This window comes from Wyeomyia smithii, chromosome 3 (assembly GCF_029784165.1).
Source record: "Wyeomyia smithii strain HCP4-BCI-WySm-NY-G18 chromosome 3, ASM2978416v1, whole genome shotgun sequence".
Lineage (NCBI taxonomy): Eukaryota > Metazoa > Arthropoda > Insecta > Diptera > Culicidae > Wyeomyia > Wyeomyia smithii.
In genome coordinates, this window is record NC_073696.1 from 139,457,841 (window position 1) to 139,471,854 (window position 14,014).

A 14,014-nucleotide genomic window follows, 5' to 3' on the forward strand; every position below is an offset into this window, starting at 1 on the left:
TACTCCGTTCAGGTAGTAGGGACTGCACACTGAAGCGCAGTATTCTAAGCTAGATCGTACCAAAGCGCAATATAAAGATTTTAGACAATAAATGTCGCTGAAATTTTTTGCTATGCGTATTATGAATCCCAGGTTCCTGCTGGCCTTGTCGACGGTGAAGGTCATATGTTGTTTAAATGTGAGTTTGGAGTCGAGCAGTACTCCCAAGTCATTAACACAGGTTGTGCGTCGTAGAGGCGTTTTTGATAGCTTATAATCGAAAGTCGTTGGGCTAAGCTTCCTTGAGAACGTTATGATCTCGCACTTGTCGACGTTCAATTGCATGCGATTGTCGACACACCATTTCGCGAAAATCGATAACTGCTCCTGGAGTGTAGCGGCATCGGAGGGAACCTTCACTTTTGCAAATAGCTTCAGATCGTCAGCGAAGGACAGTCGAGGGCCCAGAAGCCGGAAGTTGACATCGTTCAGGTAAATAAGAAAAATCAGTGGCCCGAGGTGGCTACCTTTAGGGATGCCGGAGTGAGTTTAAACCATAGTAGCAGGGGGCCTCCGAAGCCGAGCTTTTCAAACTTCACAACGGCGATCTCGTGACTCAGTTTGTCAAAGGTTGCGGAAAGGTCCGTGTAGATAACGTCCGTCTGAGACTGGTCGTCAAAGCTGTTCATTGCGTAAGATGTAAGGGTCAGGAGATTCGTGGCTGTGGATCGCTTAGGCATGAAACCGTGTTGTTCGTCTGCGATGTACTGCTTGAAGAACGAGAAAGTGGGTTCGAACACGCTGAGCTCAAAAAGCTTCGGGATAGAGCAAAGCGCTGAGATTCCTCGATAGTTATTAACGTTTCTTCTGTTCCCTTTCTTATGTACTGGAAACATGTATGCTGATTTCAAGATCGAGGGGAAAACACCCGAACTGATGGATTTGGTGAAGAGATTACTCATTGGAGCTGGCAGACTACTGATACAGTTTCTCAGGAAAAAGGACGGTATGCCGGTATGCCATGTGTTACAAATATGATCATAAACATAATAATACCAAGCACTAATACTAAATTTTACTTTGGAAACCTTGAAAACGAAGAAAAAGATTAAATAACACTTATTCACTAAGGGTCCATCAGAGGCATAATTCAGGATACTATGTTGCATGCGAATGTTTCTATGGGTAACAAATATGTCCATAATGGTTCGACACCCCTCCCTTTTCTGGAATGAGGGGTTCCACACAAATGAAACACAAATTTATGCACATCTCGAGAACTAACCAACTGAATGGGACCAAATTTGGCAGGTGAACAAGTTGGATTGTAAGATGGCAACTTCCGGTTTCTGGAAAACAGCCAAAAATGGCCGATTTCCACCCAATATTACAATATCCGGATCTAGGATGATACACAGGAGCTAAAATCGACCACAGATACCATTTTGAACTCTAAGATGGCGACTTCCGGTATTGGGTGTTATTCGATCATTTTTGGCTGTTTCCCAGGAACATGTGTTTCCAGAAGTGGGAGGGGTGTCCAACCATTATGGACATATTTGTTACCTCTAAAAACATTCAACCAGAATGACGCTCAGATGCCAGAAATTATCTTAAATACCATTTTAAAATCCAAGATGGCGACTTCCGGTTTGTGAAAAACAGCCTAAAATAACCAAATACCATCCAATATCTCTGGAACCAGAATGGATGCAATGAGCTAACAATTGACCTCAGGCACCATTTTGAATTGCTAAATGGCAACTTCTTGGAAGCAGTTGAAAATGACCTAATCATACTCAATATGGATGCATAGAAACCAAACGGTGACCCTGGACACCATTCTGAATTTAAACACGACCACTTTTATTTTGTGGAAAACAACCAAAATAACTAAATACCTCCCAATATGGGAATTTCTGGTGTCAGATTGAAGCCAGAAAGCCTGCTGAATATGACCTTTACCACCCAATATGAATATATATTCAGAATTAAGGCGATGTACAGAAGCCAAAATTCGAGGATGTTATGTTCAAATAAGTCATGTAATCTTTGAGATAATAGACTTTCGTTATTTTCTTAACAATTCAATACATAACGGTTGCCTAAGCTCGATTATAATCAAATGAAATGGGAACGCATAGTGCAGCAAAACTTTGAAACCACGTGTTCAATCATAATTAATCATTTAACCCTTAACTAGCCCGCTCATCTGATAATAATATTGATCAGATCGGTTGTGTAGTTTTTGAGATAATGAAGTTTCGTGATTTTCACATTTCGGTACATTTCAGACGAAATTACAGTTCGATTACATAAAATTCAATAGGGTGTTACAAGGCAGCTAGACTTATTAATTGACATTAATTTTGTTGAAATCAGGTCAGCCATCTCTGAGAAAAGTGAGTGAGTCCAAGTAGTCGTCGGAATATGTTCCTTTTCGTAGCTGGATTCCACATTTTTAAACATAACAGGCAAAGTAATAGTCCGATTGCAAAACAAATCAATGAGGTTTTATGGGGCAACTAGACCTTCCATTTGACACTGATTTTATGAAAATCGGTTCAGCCATCTCTGAGAAACATGAGTGAGATTAAACAGTCTTTAAAACACGTTTATTTTCATAACTTTTGAACCGCAAGTTCAATTTCCATAAAATTCAAAAGTCAATGGTATTTCAGGTAGCCCGTTCATTTGGAGTCGATTCTGTTCAAATCGGTTGTGTAGTTTTTGAGATAATGATGTTTCATGATTTTTACATTTTGTCACATAGCCTCTAAACTATAAATCCGATTACAATAAAATTTAATAGAGTCCTATGGGGCAACAAGACCTTTCATTTGCAATTAATTTCATGAGAATCGGTCTAGCCATCTCTGAGAAAATGGAGTGAGAATAAAAATCTGCACATACACACACACCAACACACACACACATACAGAAAATGCTCAGCTCGTCGAGCTGAGTCGAGTGATATATGCCATTCGGCCCTTTGGAGCACTTTTACACTTTCGGTTTTGCAAGTGATTGCTATACCTTTCTAGGAGAAAGTAAAAAAAAAACAACATTTCATGACTAAACATTATAATTTGCGTATTATGGACCAGGATCCATTATACGCATAGTGAACCCGGGTCCATTATGCGCACACTAAGATCGGTAATAATTATTGATATTTGGCATTAAAAATTGAACTTGACCAAAGAATTTTTCATTAGATTAGGTAAAAGACTTAATATTTTAACCAAATATAAGAATACTGCTTCGAAAATATAAAGAATTCGAGTCGTTTACATCTGAATTATGCAATACATTTACTTAGGGATCCATTACTAGCATTTCTGATTATCCATCTGATTTCATATTCTCCCAAAAGTATTTTTAACTAATGGATGCGAGTGTCCTTTTCATTCCTGCATGTCCTGCAGTTGGTAATATGTGGAAGTCATTCATTTATCAACAATTTTGTTTTATCATCTTCCACCTCTTTGATATTTTCTACAATTTTTTATTAGTTTTGGTAATGACTCTTTTATTTCTTCATATATTTTAATGACGTCATTATTGATTTTGCCATTTTTTATAAAAATATATTTTGTATATTGTTTTTCTTCGAAAATTCCGCAACATTTGACAACTTGTGTCCTTTTGGCAGAAATTTTAATGATATCTTTGGAGATACTTATTGTTTCGACTTTTCCACTAGTTGTTAATTTGATGTATTTCTTGAGCTCAGAGACAGGTAGATCAGGCCTAATGTCTTTCGCTCGTTCGTCTCTTAATTTCCATGCTCTGGTTACTACCAGATATTGGTACGAAACTGTAAATATTTAAAAAAAAAACTCTGTCCATCCCCTTTTCAAAACTGCTGAAATATTGAAAATCAGTCAAGAAATGACTGAGTTAAAAAAATTGTATTCGCTGAAGTTCGAAAACCGTTTTGACCATAACTTCAAATTATAGAGGTGTTTGGAAAATTTCTAGTATGAGCGAATGTTACACTCAATAAGACCTACAACCTACACTAGGTCACTTAAGAAGTTCTTGCGATTTTTCTTCATTTGTAGCACCGTGAAATAATTGTGCGATAGAAGGCAGAAATTCTGGTTTTCATAAAAAATATAACTAAATATATATAACTCAGCTAAATATTTACCGATTTTAACAAAATCACTTTTGTTTGATTCGTCATTGAATATACTTTCAAAATTTTAATGTATTTGTAGTATCTTTCTCACAAAAACAAGTGGCAAATTTCAAATTTGGTTGAAAAATTGCCTAAAAAAGTTTAAAAAATTAGATCTAAACACAAATAGCTCAATATGTTTTAGTGATATTAGAACAATCCCGTATACATCTTGAAAGCTCTGTTTATCTTCTCTCCAAAACTGCTAAGATATTGAGAATCGGTTCAGAAATGACTGAGTTAAAAAAAATGATGTATGCACTGAGGTCCAAAAAACCGTGTTTTGACCATAACTTCAAATTTTGAGGGTGTTTGGAAAATTTCTAGTATGAGCGAATGTTACACTCAAGAAGAGTTACAACCTACACTAGGTCACTTCAGAAGTTCTAAATCGCTGTAGCACAGTATTATTATTGTTTTTGTTCCTTTTTCCCGAATCAACTGAAATTGCCTATTATTTGATAAAAACGGCAAATATATTCAAAATTTGCATTATTTAGATCGATAAAACAGAAAATCTTACTGTCATGAACCATAGGAGTGATTTTTCACTCTATTAGATTTACTTATACTTAACTTATTTGGTAATCTTCCAAATCGCTTAAGAAAAATTCTCGTTATTTCAAAAAATCGCATAAAAATAATCCGCGTTATTATAAAAATCTACCCCAGTGTATATTTTTTTGTTTGTTTTGATGCAAAACCAAATTTCCCCAAGTTGGAACATATTTCAACTTAAGGGGCAACAATGGCGCCGTTTTTAATTTTTGAGAAATCGGAAATTTTCGATATTTTTTTCGACGCTGTTCTGTTTTAAAGCCAAATATCAAAATTCTAAGAGTTTGTCAACATATTAACATCTTCTTACTCATCTTTAAAAATACAGATCTTAAATCGGACAAAAACTGAGCTCAAAACGGCGATTCTATGAAATCGGGTTTGGCATGGTTGTAGTATATTTCACAAAGCAAAATAATATCGAGTATGTCTGAGCATCAATGGTGGTAATGATAATATCTAAAAGTGGTTGTTAAGTTAGGTCTTATATTGTGTAAAAAAGTCTCAGAAATCGATTGGTTGGTGTCTGATCTACTTAAAATGTCAACAACATGTCGATTTTGTCCCAATCCCCATACAATACTAAAATAGGTTTATCTCGACGTTGATTTAACTTTATTGAAATCATTGTAATATCAAGAGTGTAGGCGATACTCAAGATATTCAATTTGGTAGTGTGGCATAATATGCAAAATTGTTGAAAATCAATTACTTTTTTCGATTCCAGGACACAACGAGTTCGTTTGAATCTTAGTGAAATGACTGGAGAAATCTAAGCGTTGTAGCAGTTAAACATCTGGAAATTGTTAAGTTCAATTGGAAACAGTTTACATATGCTTTGTATTAACAGTGTTTGTGTACCTTAATATATACGTAATAATTCAAAGTTGCTTAATAAAATTGGATCGTCTGGGAAATATGTTAAATAAATAGATAAATATTTTAGTGTTCTTTGAAGTGCAAATCACATATTCTGCTGAAAACAAGTGTCTTGATTTGTAACTTCGACCAGATACATACATACATCTAAGTAAAATAACATATATATACTTGTCACTTTTGACAGAATTCATTGGTAAAATCGTCATGTTTAAAAGCAGTATCAGTATTATAATATAAACTTATTTCTGAAATTGTGAAATTTTGTGCCACCCACACAAAAGACTAATAAATCGCAATTACGTGCAGGATTTCCAAACTTAAATTTGTATTTTCCTTTGAAACAGTTTCAACATATGTGTCTGAAATAGAAATGTCTTTAAAAAAGTCTGTACCTACTGTCCAAACATAGCTGGGGCAATTACCATCAACGTAAACACTTGGTCCATTCTGACTGCACACTATGATTGCTTTTTGGTTATTCTGAAAAATATCATGCTCTTCTTTCTACTTTTTCTGCGATAACGTATGAGAAAAAAAATCAGAACAAACTTTCAATTTCAAAAAAATCTTGCGCAACTTATTTTTCCAAGCTTGTTTGTTTATTTGAGTAGTGTAACTCATTAACAAACCTCATAAGAAAATCTCAGCTCCACATCGCGCTGATTTCCTGATCCTCTGGGGTACTTGCCTCATATCAACCTGATATTTATTGCCAGGCTCACGATATGATTTCGCCGACCGACCAGCCGTTTCAGCCCTCAATTTCACTCGAACTTTGCTCTCTTGCAAATTGCATTATCGTCCGGAGCCAGCTTATCGTTCTGAAGGTATTTTCATTCTCGAAGAGTCTGACAGTAATGTTTATACATGTTTTTATATCCAAGATCTTTAAAATAGTGGAACAATTACCTTTTATAGTTTTCTTTGTTTTGCTCACAAAAATTGCAAATCACTTTGCCAGTTATATAAAAGTGGATCATCATTTTGTGGAAAAGGATTTTTCGATTTGTGCAGCACTTCGAAATCGTAGTCAATTTCAAAGTTGTTCGGATTTTTTCCTCGCACGTTGAATCAAAACTGATTGTTGTGTGATGTAGCTTAAGATATTTTTGATCCAATACTATCATTAACTCGTTCCTTATTTTAATTTCACAACTTGGTCCACTTTGATTAAACTCCGACCATTTAATATTTGGCACGATAAAAGTGTATCCTTGTTGATGTTTATACACCAAGAACTTCTTCTAATGCGTCTAAATCAGATGTAATTCTATTTCCTTAAAAATCAAATCCAACCAAATCGCTCAAATCCAAATCAATTACTGAATAAATCTTAGTAAAAAGAAAAAAATCATAAGCATTCGACGGCCATTACGCTTCTATAAATTTTTGTTTTTAGGAAATTACTCTTTCGATTATATGCCGGTTACGATCTTCTAGTTTCTAGAGATTAGAGATAAAATAATATAATAATAACTTATAACTTACAACCGTTGCAAAACTGTTCAATTCATGTTGAGTAAAAACTATAACCTATTCATGGTTTTTATGGTAACCACATTTATGAGATAAACTGTTAATCACCATCAGCAGCAGCATTGCAGGTTTTCCTTGATTGCACACGAATAGAAGTTGTGTACCGCTGATGATAGACCAGCGGCGCTCTGTTCCAACTGTTCTGTACGGTACTGAATGGCCTCTACCAGCATGTTTCTTTTCAAGACATGTAGAGTCCCACGTAGGACTCTACCAGAACTTGTGATCGAGAAAGAACTCAAACGAACGAATACCGTACGTGCGGTCAGAAGGACAACATGCAACCACTTTTAATAACCGATTGATTTGATTAACAGCAATTACCGTAACGATAGCCCTGGAGTGAATCCGCGAGAGACAATTTCCCCTTGCGAATCCACCATCGTTGTTACCCTAATCACCTTTCCTCGGCCTTTCTCTATTTTAGTACATTATTTAGTGGATTCAATCCCACTTAGTCTAATTCTACCGAGAGCGGTGAGCCGTGCGCTCTACCGCTCTGTCGTGTTTGTGAACAACACCGGTAACTCACCCTCGCGCATGTGGCGACGAGTTACCGACCCATCAAGTACCGTGTCGCGGGCTCTTGTTTAATTAATTGTGCTTAGGGGTGGCAGTTTTCGTCACCCAAACCAAGCGGAAGACGTGGCTTCAACTGTAAGCAAGTTCTGACCTACTTGCATGCACAGCTGAAGGCTGTGTCAACATACGAAGAATCCGGTAGAGAACCGGCTTCTTTCCGGGTTCTAAATATACCACCTAATGTGACGGAACCCTGTAGGAGTAAATCCCAAGTACCGCGGGTGCCGTTACAGACATCAGTTTTGATTTGGTTCTAACAGCAGGTTAACAATTTTTCAAAAAAGAGGGCTTTTTCAAACTTTTCGAAAAACATTTACCTTCGAGACAACAAATTAGACTAAGTCCATGGAAGCAAACATTAATTGACCTGTTGGGACGGGCAAAATCTGTTATTTTGCTGTACTGGTATAGAGAATGACACAGTAAATGGTTGGTTGGGTCTATTCATGTCGTCTGTGCTAGGCATGCGCGCATGTGATTGATACATTGTTCGCGTAAATTTGTCCTTGAAACTTTTTTATCAATTTTTATCACTGAGCAATGAAATTATAATGATAACTAGCGTATTAAACAAAGCTTATCGTTGTGTGATCACTAGCTGTTTTTTAAGGTTCAATTTTTAATGTGTTTTTGAGTTTTTTAAAGTATAGCTTTGTGTTCTGTGACTCATTGGACTCTGTATACACCTGTGCATCGTGAAGTATCGTAGTTTTTATTTCCTGGAGACATCGAATTCGATAGTGAACTACGGAGAAGATGGAAGAGTGTTGCCATGGCTGCCAAACTCCAATCACCGACGAGAATGATCTTGTGTGCTGTAAGGGATTTTGCAAGTCATCGTTTCACTTGCAATGTTCGCTCCTCACCGCTAATTTGTGGGCAGAAATCAGGTCGAATTCGATGATCTACTGGATGTGTCCATCGTGCAGGAGGCTGATGAACAGCGCTCACTTTCGCAACGCGTTGGGCTCATCGAACGATCTGTTACAGGAGATTATGAGCCAACATAGCCAAGTGCTTGAAGAATTGAGAGGTGAGATTCGGAAAAATGCAGAAAAAATAACCGAAATGGTCGGGAAGCATCAACAGCAGGGTTTCGTTAATCGCTCACCATGGCCTAGAATTCCACCTAAGTCAACAAAGCGACCGCGTATCCAAATCGATTCGCCACAAACCGATGAGGATGCGGCTCGTACGCTTTGTGGTAGCAAGGAGCCAGACCCCGCTTTGCCTATTCCAGTTGTGCAAGTCGTCCCTAGAGTGACTAAATTCTGGCTATTCCTGTCAAGATTCTCTCCACACGCCACGATGGAGAAAATCTCGAAACTGGTACAGCGGAATCTCGACATAGATGAGCCTGTCGAAGTCATAAAGTTGGTCAAAAGGGGTGTTGATCTCAAACAGCTTTCATTTGCCTCGTTCAAAGTGGGTTTGGGATTGAAATGGAAGGAAAAGCAATGCAACCAGCGAGCTGGCAGAAGGGAATTTATTTTCGAGAGTTTGTTGGTGTCGATCGGGGAAGCATAATTGCTCGAGATCATCCGCCGCAAATTGAACCCTTTCAGTTTCACGGTTGTGTCACCACGCCACTCGCAGCTCCTAACCGACCGACCGTTGCTTTGTAACAATGATATTGTTCAGGGCGAGATTTCTGTTACAAATAATGAAGCCAATATAACACAAAGTACGTATAATAATGTCGCGAGTTCACTTACTTACACCTTCACGCATGATGAGGCTGGTCGTGATACCATTGGTTCGTCTGTGAGAAATCCTGTAAATGAAAAAACATCTATTAGTATATGCTTTCAAAACATGCACAGTATTAAAGGTGTCCAAAGGCAAAAACACTTGTATTTGTGATACCATTGGTTCGTCTGTGAGAAATCCTGTAAATGAAAAAACATCTATTAGTATATACTTTCAAAACATGCACAGTATTAAAGGTGTCCAAAGGCAAAAACACTTGTATTTGTCATCACTGGAGTTGGACCACGATGCATACGCAATGGTTGAAACTTACTTGGACTCTGACGTACAGGATGGTATGTTGTTTCCCGCTTGTTTTTCTGTTTACCGCTGCGATCGAAGTTCGGTCAACAGTGACAAAATAACTGGTGGTGGTGCACTTGTTGCCATCCATCGTCGAATTGCCAGCACGGAGTTTGCCCGAGCTGAAAACAATAAAGCGATTTGCGTTAAGATAACTACATTGAATGGATCAATATTGTTATGTTGTGGATATATTCCACCTACCTCTAACACTCGTCGTTACGATTCGTTCGTCGTTTTTGTTGAGTCCATGGTTGAAGCCGCTGGTCCGAATGATACGGTCGTCGTTTGCGGGGATTTCAACCTGCCAAATTTAAACTGGAATAAGCGTATGCAAGAAAGAACGAATTCGCTTCTCTTACCTGATCGAATTACTTCTCAAAGTGAAGCTGCCATTGTTGATGGTTTGCTGTCAGCTGGACTGATGCAAATTTGCGATTTGCCGAACGCAAACAGCACCTACTTGAATCTTGTATTCACCACCGATACCGAGTCTTGTCAAATTGTTGTGACTGATCCGGTAATAGCGAACGAGATTCACCACTACGCAATGCAATTGACAATAAACACTGCTGCGCTACGCGAACTGGAAGTTGGGATGTCCAAAAAGCACCTGAACCTTGAATTATTGGACACGGCGTCCGTGAAAGCAGCATTAACGGACGTTACGTGGAGTATTATTTTCATCTCTCAAGACGATTTTGAACGTGAAAAAGATCATTATCAACAGTATGCGGCATCGATGTTAGAATTTCTAAACTCTTTCGATGTCTTGAATTGTGGACTTGAATGTTCAGCGATCATTAGCAACTGCCTAGACTTCAACGTCTTGTCGTTTTACTTTGTTATCTTCACTATTTTCGCAAGGTTTGCCCCCTTGACTAAGGAACGCTCGAATGGGGAAAATCCGTACCCGGAATGGTTTTCGCCGATAGTAATTCAAGTTCTTAAAGACAAACGGAGAGCTCTGAAAAGAATGCATCGAAACCGAACCATAGAGAATGTCGCAGCCTACAAAGAACTTCTTCGGATCTTCAAAGTGTTGCACAGAGAAGCCTATCAAGTTTACATCGATGGAATACAGAATGGAGTGAAGGAAAACCCTAACTCTTTCTGGAATTTTGTAAATAGCAGGCGTAGAGTCAACGGAATACCGGAAGTGATGAGGTATGGAAATCGATTTTCACACAACGGACAGGAAACCGCCGAACTTTTCGCTGAATATTTTAAAAATGTTTATCGAATTGACAACAACGAGGAAGTGAACAATCCAGTTGAACATGCCACCGATCTGCTGGAGTTACGTCGTGAAGAAATAAGACAAGCGCTGTCTGAGCTGGATTCTGGTAAGTCAGCTGGACCGGGCAGACTTCCAGCGAAGTTGGTTAAAGAATTCAAGGATGAACTCGTTGAACCTCTTTCTTTTCTTTTCAACTTCTCGTTGTCATCCGGTCATTTTCCACCTCTTTGGAAGATCTCTCATATAACCCCAATTCATAAAAAAAGGCTCTCGTTTGAATGCGGAGAACTACAGGGGGGTAGCGATTCAGTCCGCGGTTCTTAAGTTATTCGAACGATTAGTCTACTCACATCTCTACGAACGCATCCGAGAGCGCGTTTCAACTGCACAACACGGATTCTTGAAAGGAAAATCGGTTGTGACGAATCTTTGTGAATTCTCCTCTATGGTCACATATTATATGTCTAAAGGGTATCAAGTCGACTGTGTATATACGGACATGAGCAAGGCCTTTGATGTGGTTGGAATAGATAGCATTTTACGAGCCGCAGCCCATTTTAATATTAATGGGAAGTTGTTGGCATGGATTAAGACATACTTTAAAGACAGAATGCAATATGTCAAAATATTCAACAAAACATCAGTACCTTTGGTGTTCAGTCAGGTGTCCCACAAGGTAGCCATCTAGGTCCGTTGTTATTTGTAATGGTTATGAATGAATTGCCAACCTTCATGAGCCGAGCAATAGTACTAATTTACGCAGATGATGTGAAAATTTTCCTACCGATTAAAATCGCCGAAGATTGCGATTTGCTTCAAGAGGATCTGAATAGTTTTACGAGATTCGTTGATGAAAATGGACTGAGTATAAATGCGAGTAAATGCTCTGTCATAACGTACACCAGGAGAGTTCGTCCGATATTGTTTGACTATATGCTAGGACCTTCCATTTTACAACGCGTACGGAATGTTCGAGACCTGGGCGTGACAATGGATCAGTCTCTCACATTCAACAATCATATCGATAGAGTAGTGAAGGAATCGATGCAACTTTTTGCTCTCACACGACGATTTGGACGGGAATTTACGGACCCTCATGCAATTCTTGCAATTTACGGCAGTCTTGTCAGAACAAAACTGGATTTCGCGAGTGTGGTTTGGCGACCAAAGTATGGCATGCAAAAACAACGACTTGAATCAGTTCAGCGTAAATTCGTGAAATTCGCTTTAAGACACCTTGGATGGAATGACGAACTACCCGAATACGAAAACCTTTGCTGTCTAGTAGATTTTGAAACAATCAGTAGCAGACATAAGATCGCAGATATTGTGTTTTTCTGCAACATACTCAGTGGACGGATTGAAAGCTCTTACCTGTTGGACCGACTTAATTTCAACGAAAGCCCGGTTTCTCTTCGTCGTCGGAGGGTCTTTGATCCTCCATTGAGGACGAGGAACTACACACAACACGAACCCACCAGCAGATTTATGAACGAGTTCAATGAACTGCAGGACGTAATCTCTGTAAATATGACTCCAGAAGTAATTCGAAGAAGACTCAAATTATACTTAAGAAATCAGCAATATACTTAAACGCAAACATGTATTGTATCTAGATTTAAGAGGGGTAACGGGCTAACAGCCTATGTCCAATAAACAATTAGAATTACAATTACAATAAAAATTGTCCAACATTTTATCTATCAAACAACCTATTGGTTATTGTTATCCATCGTGTGGTTATGCTGTTATTATCGTTTTAAAACTGACGGAACTTTTGTCAGTTTCATTTCTAGGTTTACAAAGCTTACACCACTATAGAAAACAAAGACGTAGTCCCACGTCAAAAGCGCCACCTGAGCAGTACAGCTTGGTGTTTTCACCATGGCTGGCCTCAATGTTTCTGAAAATTGATGGCTCCGTTGAATTTACGGTTATATTTGTGTATTTTTTTTTAAATTGGTGTAACAGGAGAAATGTTTAGTACCGATGAGAGCTACTATTTGCATAATTGACGAATGTCAAATACGTAATCCCAAGTATGTCTCAAACGCTATTTTCTGTAATGGAGCATAGAAGAATAATTTTTCAAGAATATTATCCATTCAGAGATAAAAAAATTCTAGGCGATGAAAAAGTGACCTAAACGCCATAACCATTTGATTATGTTTATATAAGGTTTACTGTTGCAAAACATTTAGACATAATTAATCCAGGCATCGTGTAATACATAAAAATAAGGGACAGATGTACGATAACTTGGTTCCAGAAGTGCCATTTGAAAACGAGAATTCCGGTTGAAAGATCAAACTTGAGCAATTGCAATCGCTTCCAAAGTTTGAAGGATATTCCAAATAAGGGGAAAAAGTGAAATTCAAAATCTTTTTTCTCTAAGCATAAAGAAGCATGATCAAGAAGCCTTTAACTTCCACATGTGCTACGTTATGTCTAAATAGTAAAACTTGAAATATATAGTTACATACCTCAACCGTTGCCATTTTGGTTTCAACTTAGAAAGATATAGAGTATATTGATAAATTAAATTGAAAACTAAGATGCTTGCATACTTGAAACCACTTCACAGTAGATGCGTTTTATAATCGTTGATAACATCATTATAGTATATCTCAAACATGTATAAAACATACCAACATATAAAATTGGTTAAATAAGAAATCCATTTTTTGATTTTTGACGTAGGACTACGTTTTTGTTTTCTTTACTAGATCACATTTTGTGAAATTGAAAATGAAACTGGCAAATGATGCGTCAGATTTCAAACGATTATAGCAAGCGAATGACTTGATGCATCTTAATCATTTCTATGTCGGTGAATAAATGAAATGTGTGACAATTGTTTGATATAATGTTTAACGATGTTGCTTTACGGCTTAATGGTGAATAAAGGTGAAAATTCCAAGTTCAAGCTTTCCCTTACATTTTCCTTGCTATTCCCTTGCTTCTCGAGTACGGATTACAATAACATGGACGAAATAAAT

The 14,014-nt window shown here is 37.8% G+C and overlaps 1 protein-coding gene and 1 long non-coding RNA gene across 2 annotated transcripts in view; one reads left to right on the plus strand and one right to left on the minus strand.

Moving 5' to 3' along the window:
• The window catches only part of LOC129728611 (potassium/sodium hyperpolarization-activated cyclic nucleotide-gated channel 2-like), a 536,552-nt gene that overhangs the window by 154,460 nt on the left and 368,078 nt on the right, over window positions 1–14,014 (plus strand). The window lies entirely within an intron of this gene.
• Window positions 9,594–10,084, minus strand: LOC129732450 (uncharacterized). Its single transcript, XR_008729258.1, has 3 exons — window positions 9,980–10,084; window positions 9,747–9,897; window positions 9,594–9,612 (listed from the first exon to the last, which is right to left on the minus strand). It is a non-coding gene; the product is annotated as an uncharacterized LOC129732450 (long non-coding RNA).